The 10,778-nt window shown below is 44.7% G+C and overlaps 1 long non-coding RNA gene across 5 annotated transcripts in view; it reads left to right on the top strand.

The window, feature by feature from the left end:
* Nucleotides 1–219: 219 nt before the first annotated feature.
* The window catches only part of LOC141419644 (uncharacterized), a 47,384-nt gene continuing 36,825 nt past the window's right edge, over nt 220–10,778 (top strand). For all 5 annotated transcript variants that reach the window (XR_012444266.1, XR_012444265.1, XR_012444269.1 and 2 more), the window contains exons 1-4: nt 220–316; nt 719–1,089; nt 3,021–3,121; nt 9,880–9,997. This is a non-coding gene — a long non-coding RNA (uncharacterized lncRNA). The remainder of the gene's footprint in view (nt 317–718; nt 1,090–3,020; nt 3,122–9,879; nt 9,998–10,778) is intronic.

Below are 10,778 nucleotides of genomic sequence, written 5' to 3'. Positions count from 1 at the left end.
ATCCGTGTGGCTCACCTTACAAACACTTATGGCTCCACTCCTGCCTTAGATTCCACTTGTGAGTCACTCCTTCCTATCCGCAAGCCACCGCTCCCCACGGGCTCCCTACAGGGTCCTCATAGTCTCCAACCTTCCCATTCTCTCCGCTGGTCTCCACAAGTCAGTCTACGACTTTCTAAGAGCTCATCTGATTCGGTAAAGCACCGCCCTTCCCATCCCCTATTGGTCAGCTTGGCTCCACTCAGGCCCGCCCCATCTCAGAGGATCGGAGGCAAGGGCGGTGCTCAGAGGTCTGACGGCGGCCAGAAACTCAGGGGTGAGCCCATTCTTGGGGCTGGGGGTGGCTAAGCCTGGGTTCCAGCCAGGGTCTGACTGACCCGAGCACTGTACTTTTGCTCACATAAACGTGCAGAGTAACTTATGCCGGAGCTTCGTACGGAGTGGACCGCCGTAGGCCACAGAGGGCGGGACATGTAGAACGTTCTACGTGCTGGGCAGGGCCTCCGGGGGTTTCTCCTGGTGGGTGGGACGTTGTGCGTGTGGGGCGGGGCTTTAGCGGCGTTTCACTTGGTGGGTTGGGACATTCTACGTGAAGGGCGGGGCATTCTACGTGAAGGGCGGGGCATGAGAACGTTTTACGTAGTACGCGGATGTTCGGGAGCGTGGTGGGCGGGATGCCCCCAGAGCGGGAGGTGAGCATGCGCTACTTTACCTGCAGGTGTTTCCAGAGCCGCGGCTGCCTGCGCTTTGGGGGTCGCTCACCTTCAGGATCTCAAGTTATGGTGTTAAAGAGCCGGATCCCTGGCGTTTGTGCCTAGCTAGTGCTTTCCTTCTCTGTGCCTCGGTTTGCCCATTTGTAGGGTGGCAGTGAGGACGAACTACCTGAGCACGAACGTAGAGCCTGAACTAGGCTGCGAGCCTAAGAAAAAGGAGTTACGAGATTTTCCTGATGACAACGGGCCATCCTGATTGGAGGGAGTTAGGCTTGTGACCCAAATAGTAACAGTTAGCATTCGGCCTTAGGTCCTTAGCACTGGGCCAAGTGCTTTTCTTGCTTCAGCGCATTTTGTCGTCCTAACAAGGGGGCAGGTGAGTACTATCATAATCCGCATTTTATCAGTCCCAGGAAGGTGGTGCAGGAAACACTTTTCGCAGGACCTCTCTCCTGACCTCCCCCCCACCCTCACCCCACCCCCCACACTCTCTCACAGCTTTCACAGCCTGTTGCTTGCCAGTCTGCCCTCCAGGAACACCTGGGATGGCGTGAGTGCTTCCCCAGCCATGGACCCATTTTGACACTGTGCAGTTTCTGCCCTGGCTGTGGAGTGGATGGCATGACCTTGGATGGCTTGGATGACTCTCTCATTTCACCCTCCTCCTTCCCACTCCCAAATATCACACAACAGCCACCCCGCCCCCCCCCCGCCCCATTTTGTCATTGTGGTTTTTTGTTGTTTTTTTTTTTTGGTGGAGCTGGGGTTTGAACTCAGGAGCTTTCACTTGCTAGGCAGGTGCTCTACCACTTGAGCCACGCCTCCAGTCCTGTCATTGTTTTTTTAAGGTCTAGATTCTGAGTACGGAATGAGACAAGACCAATCAGAAGATCAGCCAGATGTGGTGATACTACCATGCGGCCCTAACGCCACACTACATTGACTCCTCTCAGGCCTGTCTAACGCGGAGATGAGCAATGCCTGAAACTGGGGGTACTGAGCACTCACCCCAGCTTTCTCTTTTCTTCCTTCGTGTACCTAAATCCTCTCTAACAATATGAATAGTGATTTCTTGCTGGAGGCATAGCTCAGGCAGTACAGCGTCTGCATAGCAAGCTCAAAACCCTGAGTTCAAACCTCAATACCGCAAAATAAATGAGTAAAATTTAAAAAACATGTCTCCTCGCCCACTCTTCCAGTAGGCACAGAGCAGCACTGGATTCCCCCCTGAATTTGTGTTACGTATTTCATTTTCTTATTCCTTTAGCTGAGACTTTCAAAACACTGTGAATGTGCTCTAGGTGTCTAAACCAGCCCCCTTTTCTCTCTCATTAGCGTCGTTGTGACTTTTCCGTATATGCATATAGTGTACTTTGATCAAACTCACCCCCTCTATTACTTTCTCTTGCCCCACTTTACCCCTTCTTTTAGACGGGTTTTGTTCTATTTTCATACATGCCTGTAAAGTCCATTGATCACGTTCACTCCCCTTCACCCTCCCCCTTCCCACTGTTTCCCACTCCCAAATATCACACAACCGCATCCCCCCTCTCCCCTCCCCCCCCCCCGTGTCACTGTTTTTTTTTTTAAGGTCTAGATTCTACATATGAAAGAGAACATGCAGTATCTGTAATGTCATTTTGTAATCTGCATGTCATTTTGGTTTGCATTATGGCTAAGGATATTGAACATCTTCATGTATTTATTGGCAGTTTGTACTTCTTTTGAGAACTGTCTGAGAACTGTCTGTTCACTTCATTTGCCCATTTATTAATTGGTCTTAGACCAGCCCTTTGTTGCCAGATTTGTAATGCCATCACCAGATTGTCCTGGGGCACCTCCGATCACATTGAGGCCCCCAAATCCAGAATTGGGAGCCCTCAATATTTATACCAATCATTATCTTGATAACCATTCCACCTCATCCTACCTTCTAAATCCATAGTCCCACCTCATAATACTCTTGACCAACCTTGAGACTCTTCCCTCGACTTGTGCTCTGATCCTTCAGCCCACCCTGTATGCCCATCCAAAACAGCCCTTAGATCCTTAGGCTTGTGCACTGTACCCTGCAGGATGGTTACTAATTGTAACATTTCCTAATTTAATCTTTTTTAGCTCAAATCTTCAATATTGATAATGAAACTGTCTCACCCATCCTCTGGTACTGCATGAGCAGCCCTAGAAGCCTTCTAGCTCTGTCCTAAAGACCACCAAATGGGCCCCATGATCCTCCCTGCCCAACTGCGACACCCCCCTCCCCCGTATCTATGGCAGTTGTTTAAATGTCTTACCTTTCAAATTTAGCTAAAACTACCAAAAACATGCCGGTCAAGTCTGCCCTGAGATGACCAAACAGCTCTGTGGCAGTGAGAAGGTGAGTGCGAATCCTACGAGCACAGGCCAAGGTGAGTCTGCTCAGTGAGGGGGGCTGGCAGGAAGACACACAATGAGGGGACTACACCAGAGAGAAGTGATGAGTTGGATGGGAGGAGAGCTGGTGAAGGATGGCCGCCTGGACAGAGCAGTGGCTCTGTAGGAGTGAGAGCCAGCCTGGGCATCTTGGTGGCAGGGAAGGCTGGGTTGCTCCTGCAGGTGAGAGAGGGATAAGGGTGAAAGGTGTGATCTCAGAAGTGCTATGTGAAGAAAGAAGTGTGGAGATGGGGAGGGCAGCAGATGGGAGAATCTTGCCTGCCTCCTTCCTGTGAATGAAAGAGGTGGGAGGGGATGCAGATGTCCTTTGAGAGCAAGGGGCTATGAAGAGTGAGTAGAGGAAAGAATGGTATGGTCCTGGATGATAAGGGGGTTTGGAAGGAATGTTGTGAGGAAGGAACATGGAATAAGACAGAGGGTACGGGAAGATAGGTGGAGAGGAGGCACCTAGAAGTCCTGTATGAGAAAGGGGGTGGGAGGAGGGGAGAGGAAAGACCTAGAAATATTTCCTGTCTTGGAAAGAGAGTGAGCGGAAGTAAATAGGAATCCTGTAGAGGTGCTATTGAACAGTGAGGTGACTCTAGATAACAGTAATCCACTGTCCATTTCAGAAAGCTGGAAGAAAGGATTTTGAAAAGTTTCACCCTCAAAGAAATGATAAATATTTGTAGAGACAGACCTGTTTTGCCCAATTTAAACATTATACGCTGCATACATGTATGAAATGTCACATGCTATCCCATAAATATGTACGTTTTAATGTTTTATGTATCAGTTAAAATTTTTTAAAAATGCAGTAGCTGAAATTCTGTAGGTGAAGGAGTGAGATACATGTGCAACACACAGGAGGCACCCAGCTGGTGGTAGGTGTTCAACAAACTGCTTTCCTTTTTCTTTGTGAGGCAGGGTCTTGTTATGTAGCCCTGTCTGGCCTTGGACTCACCAACCTGTCTCAGCTTCCCAAGTGCTGGGGATTACAGGCACATACCTGTCTCAATTTTCCCTTCTCTATTAAAGTGTTAGCGTACATGCAGTAAAGCACACAATCTCAGTGGACAGCTTATGTAACAATCACCCATCTCAGGATATAGAACATTTCCAGCTCTCTGCTGCTCCCTCCCAGGCAGCCACTGTTCTGTCCTTTGCCTCCATGGCTTTGTTTTGCTTGCATGTGGGCTTGCTGCCTACCCACACCAGATCCCTGCGCTCCAGAGAACCTGGTACCCCTCTGAGTTGTGCCCTTTGGACTTCTGCTGGGGCAAGGGGCCACATTTTCACTTGCTCAGCTGGATCTGTGCTCACTCCTGTATTTTCCAGAAATATTTTGTGCTCTCACATCTCTCTGACATCTCTTTCCCTCATCCCTTTGCCCATGTGGTAAGTTCATGCATTAAAAATAAAATGTGTAGGATAGGATGGGGTGTTATCTCAGTGGTAGAGCACTTGCCTACCAGGCATGGAGCCCTAAGGGGTTCTGTCTTCACCAAAAAAAAATTTTTTTGTTTCCACGTTTTATGTCTGTGTCTTACAATTCACATTGTGTTCTCATCATTTAAATATCCCCTCTCGATGTCTTAATGATGCTCCCTTCCTCATTTCTGAATCTCTTTGCTTTAATATTGTCTTACTTTCGCTTTTTAGCAGATTTGAGTAGTCTATAGATTCTGCCTCTTTAGAATAAATTCTTTTAGTGATGGTTTGGTCATTTGTAAGATATGGTTTTTTTCTTTTTAGGAAGAACCTTGCTCAGCGTTGTGGTGCATGCCTTTAATATCAGAACTCAGGAGGGTGAGCCAGGATGATCATGAGTTCAAGGCCGGCCTGGACAGTATAGGGAGACCTTGTTTAAAAGGCAATTACAGTTTTTTTAAAGCAGAAAGAATCTCATTGACTTTCACTTTTTTATACTATTTAAAATCATTTTGTTATTTGCATAGCTTCTGGAGGAGGATGTTTAGCTAACATTTTTACCCTTGTTTTCCCAGAATATTTGTTTAATAATATAAATCTCACTCTACATGTTCCTTTAAGCTGTTTCCCACCTTATTTTTCAGTAAACTTTTCTTGTTGAAATATTGCATTTATCCAGGAAAGTGTACACACCACTGTGATCAAGAAATTGAACAGTTTCAGTGACCCAGAAGGGCCTATTTGGCTCCCCATAGTCGTTACCTGTACTTGTTTGGACATGTGAAGAGGCATTTTCAGTTGTCCCTAGGCTGAACTGTAGTGAAGTCATTGGTCAGATAGTTGCAGGGATATGGAGTCTCCTGCAGTGTGGGAGGTAGGTCTGCTCAATGTGGAATCATCCCATCCAAGATGCCCACAGTTCCTCACTGACAAATAGAAAGTCTCCACCTTCATTCCCTGTCCTGCCTCACCTCAGTCTGTGGCCTAGTAGCCCACTCTCACCCTCTGCTTGACCGTTGCCTCATTCCCAGCTGTTTACAGTTACCCACCATGTTTACCCATCACATGTGCTCTGTCCTTCCTAATGAGTCCATCTGAAGGTGCCTCTTCCAGATCAACTTGCCGGACACAATGCACCTTTCTCACAGCTTTTCTGTAACTTTGCAGCATTTAGATGTCCATGCTACCTGACCACAGACCCCCCTCTCCCAAGGACAAGAAATGTGTGTTCTGCAATTCTGTGCCTCCAACACCCAGGAAAACCCCGAGATATAATAGGAGTTCAAAAATGGTTTGTTACATGAACACTTCATGGCACAATACTCGTTAAATGCTTTCCTTATTAAGGAGGTTTTTATTTAATGCAGTAGGTAACTTGCCATGTAACATTTGTTGTACTGCTGCTTCTCTTAAGTAAAACGTTTATGAAGGTATTAAGCCTCATACATAAAAGAACCCAGATCATAAGTACATAGCACGATGGAAACATCCATGTAAGTTTTTAGGAATATTTTAAGGAATAGAACATGATCATTGTCTCAGCCCTCCAGCCAGAGGTCACCAAGAACACACTTGTGGTTGAACAAGTTGGGTCTCTTACTTGTTGCAGGAAGGGAGGATGGCCTGTGGATGGTTTGGTGAACATGTCACGTAAGGCCGGTAAGATCTAGGCCTGTCAGATGATTTGGAGCAGGGCTAAAGAAGCAGCCTTCAGCAGATACTGAATCTGCCAGCAACTTGATCTTAGACTTCTCAGCCTCCAGAACTGAGCAATTAATTTCTCTTTTTTATCGTTTTTACACTTACTTACATGTGTATACATTATTTGGGCACCTCAATGCACAATAGTTTCTATTGTGCGTCGGTCTGTTTTGTTTTAGTAACCTGTGTGGCCTAAGACACTGTTTTCTACATGGCTGCACCATTTGACACTCCCTCTAGCAGGTCAGGGAAGTTCCCATTTTTGCACATTGTCACCAGCGCTTGGCAGTAGACTTCTCCCTTGCTGTAGCTTCAGTTAGCTATATGTGGACCTCTTCATCGTGTGCCCTAGTTACCTCTTAAGAATGTCTTATTTATCTATTTTCATTAACACAAATTAATTGTACATATGAATGGGATGCAGTGTAATATTTCTATGCTTGCATATGCTATACACTCATCAAGTCCAACCTCCTTTTATCTACCATCCGTCCACCTCCAATCCCTTCCCAATTATCTAGTAACCACTATTTTACTTTTTGGCTTTTTAGCTTCCACACCTGAGAGAGAACCTATGGTATTAGTGTTTCTGTATCTGGCTTGTTTCCCTTAATGTAATATCCTCCAGCAACAAAAATTGCAAATGACAGGATTTCATTCTTCTTTGTGACTAAACATAACCAAACTCTGTTATATGTATATACCACATTTTCTTTTTAGTTTCATCTGTTTCTGGGCAGCTAGGCTGATTCCATATCTTAGCTCTTGTGAATAGTGCCACAGTAAACATGGGTGTGCAGGTCTCTCTTTTCATATGCTTGTTTCATTTCCTTTGAATCCGTATCCAGGAATGGAATAGCTGAATCATATATATGGTACATCTGTTTTTAGTTTGTTGAGGAACCTCTACACTGTTTTCCATACTGCCTGTACTAATTTACATTCCCACCAATAATTTACAAACCCATCAATATCATATAAGGGTTCCTATTTCTCCATATCCTCGCCAGCTTTAGGTTCTGTGTGTGTGTGTTTAATAGCCACTCTGACTAGGGGGAGATGTTATCTCATTGTGGTTTCAAGTGGTTTCGATGTTCATTTCCCTGATGGCTAATGTTACTGAGAATTTTTTCATATGTCTTTTGGCCAGTTGGGTTTCTTCTTTTGAGAGGTGTGTGTGCAGATCATTTGCTGATTTTTAATTGGTTTATTTGGGTCTTTGTCATTGAGATTTCTGAGTTCTTTATATATTATTGATATTAATCCTTTGTCCAATGAATAGCTGCCGAAGATTTCTCCCATTCTGTGGCTTGTCTCATCACTCCTTTGACTGTTTCTGTTTTTAGCTTGAGGTAATTCTATTTGTCAAGTTTTGCTTTTGTTTTCTGTGACTTTTTGGGTCCTATTTAGAAAATCCTTGCCTGTTCATCAAAAGAAATGGTCTCTAAACTGAAGAGAACACCCACAGAGTGGGAGAAAATATTTGCCAGCTACACATCAGACAAAGGACTGATAACCAGAATATAGAGGGAACTTAAAAAACTAAATTCTCCCAAAACTAATGAACCAATAAAGAAATGGGCACGTGAACTAAACAGAACTTTCTCAAAAGAAGAAATTCAGATGGCCAAAAAACACATGAAAAAATGCTCACCATCTCTAGCAATAAAGGAAATGCAAATTAAAACCACACTAAGATTCCACCTCACCCCTGTTAGAATAGCCATCATTAGCAACACCACGAACAACAGGTGTTGGCGAGGATGCGGGGGAAAAAGGAACCCTCTTACACTGTTGGTGGGAATGTAAACTAGTACAACCACTCTGGAAAAAAATTTGGAGGCTACTTAAAAAGCTAGACATTGATCTACCATTTGATCCAGCAATACCACTCTTGGGGATATACCCAAAAGACTGTGACACAGGTTACTCCAGAGGCACCTGCACACCCATGTTTATTGCGACACTATTCACAATAGCCAAGTTATGGAAACAGCCAAGATGCCCCAGCACTGACGAATGGATTAAGAAACTGTGGTATCTATACACAATGGAATTTTATGCAGCCATGAAGAAGAACGAAATGTTATCATTCGCTGGTAAATGGATGGAATTGGAGAACATCATTCTGAGTGAGGTTAGCCTGGCCCAAAAGACCAAAAATCGTATTTTCTCCCTCATATGTGGACATTAGATCAAGGGCAAACACAACAATGGGATTGGACTTTGAGCACATGCTAAAAGCGAGACCACACAAGGGAGGGGTGAGGATAGGTAAGACATCTAAAAAACTAGCTAGCATTTGTTGCCCTTAACGCAGAGAAACTAAAGCAGATACCTTAAAAGCAACTGAGGCCAATAGGAGAAGGGGACCAGGAACTAGAGAAAAGGGTAGATCAAAAAGAATTAACCTAAAAGGTAACACACACACACAGGAAATTAAAGTGAGTCAACTCCCTGTAAAGCTATCCTTATCTCAACCAGCAAAAACTCTTGTTCCTTCCTATTATTGCTTATACTTTCTCTTCAACAAAATTAGAGATAAGGGCAAAATAGTTTTTGCTGGGTATTGAGGGGGTGGGGGGTAGAGGGAGGGGGCGGAGTGGGTGGTAAGGGAGGGGGTGGTGGTAGGGGGGAGAAATGACCCAAGCCTTGTATGCACATATGAATAATAAAAGAAAAAAAAAAAAGAAAATCCTTGCCTGTACCAATGTCTGCCTTTGCTCTCTTTTTTGTCTTTGCTTTCCATTCTCGTTGCTCTCTGTAATTCAATCACGATATTTTCTGTTGCTTGATCTTCCTGCTCACTAATATACTTGTAACTTGTTTCTAGTCAGGTACTAAAACCATGTTTGTTGATTGCTTCCTTTCTGTTTATTTTTTGACAACAGACTTTTTGTGTGTATTCGCAAAACATACATTCTAATTTTCCAGTGATACTTTCCGTCTTGCCCTCTCTTAACTTGAGCGTATTAATTTCACGTTAGTTTAAAGTCAACGTATAATAAGTCCAGAATTATGGTCAATTGAAGGCCAGTATTCATTGTGCTTTTTATTTTTGTCTTGATCTAGGTTCTCGACATGTATACTGTTTTAAATTAAATGTCAGACATTTTAGAGGCTTTGGAATTGGGACCCTTTACAGAGGGTTGACTCTGTCTGGTGGCAGGCAACCATAATAGTGTCAGTCAGCGTTCTGTTACTATAAGAAAAGCCCAGGGTAAGCAACTTATAAAGAGAAAAGGTTTATTTTGGCTCCCAGTTTTAGAGGCTTCAATTCATGATGAGTTGGCCGTGTATTGGCGGGTACACAGCATCATAGGGAGTGGGATTTTCTGGTCAGTAGAATATTCTAGTTAATAGAATTAGTGGATGTTGTTGTGAAACATGCTTCACACCGGGCCTGTCTGGTAATCTGCAGTTGACCCATGACTGGAGAGATAGTTCTTTGGATTTGAAAAAGAACAGTGCCGTTTGAAAATGGCCACTTTGTAGTGATCATTGTTTTGAAGGAAACCTGTTGTGATCTTGTAGCTACTTCGTGATGTTACTTGCTGGCCTTGTGTTAAAAGAACTTTTACCATAACTATTTTCCCTTTGTTTTTGCCTTTTCCATCTGAAGACACAGAAATGGTGAAGTGTATGCTGAAAGGAAATTCAACTTGTAGATAAACCTTTTCCATTGCCTGTAACTGGATGCTCAGCAAATGTCTGCTCTCTTCCTTTTGATTTTTCTACAGGTGAGTGGTAATCCAGAGCAATGTCACAAAGGTCCACAAGGCACCTACTGTGCGTGAGGTGCTCTGAGAGACTGGGGGAATTGGGGTGAGTAGGGCTTTTGAATACCGGGCTGGGTTTGGATGGAGTTCTGTGTAGCAGGCCTGTGGAACAAGGAAAGTGTTCTGGGCCACCAGGGGAAAGGTACAAGCTTTCCTCCAGAGACCGGCCGCACTGTCTTTGGAAAATAGATCATGGGAGGGTCAGGAGTCTAGAGAAGCTTTGTGAGAAGTGCAGTTGAGGTGGCGGAGGCCATAGCCTTAAGTGTGAGGAGAGAGCAGGGGACAGGGCAGGGTTAATGGGAACCAGCCACTGATCAGATGCCGGGACAGGGAAAGGGAAGGTATATTAAAGGTTGAGCTTGGAGGGCCATGCGACGGTAGTGTGGGCAGCCATGGGCAAAGAAGCTGGTGAACTCAAGCTTCCGTTTAGGTCACATGTTCTTGAATCCTTTGAGCTGCAGAGCTCCATTCACTGTCACCTACAGGTGGAAATGAGGACATGAGGACAGGTTACCGGACACTGAAATGCTCAGAAGAACAGTTGTCTGGCTGTTTCTCTTCCCTTCTGCCTCAGGAGCTAGAGAATGGGCAGTTGGTGCAGTGGTGCCCTTCTTGTTCTCATAGCCCATGTATGCACATGTGTGTGTCTCACACACACCATAAAATTGCTTATTGTAGCAGTCAGTGCTCAGTGTCCCTTTGTACAGTCTAATCTGTTTTGTCAGCCAGAGAGGTATTGGGA

Source organism: Castor canadensis, chromosome X, assembly GCF_047511655.1.
Source record: "Castor canadensis chromosome X, mCasCan1.hap1v2, whole genome shotgun sequence".
NCBI classification, from domain to species: Eukaryota; Metazoa; Chordata; class Mammalia; order Rodentia; family Castoridae; genus Castor; species Castor canadensis.
Note: the sequence above shows the minus strand (reverse complement) of the source record. Positions and strands in the feature narration are given on the sequence as shown.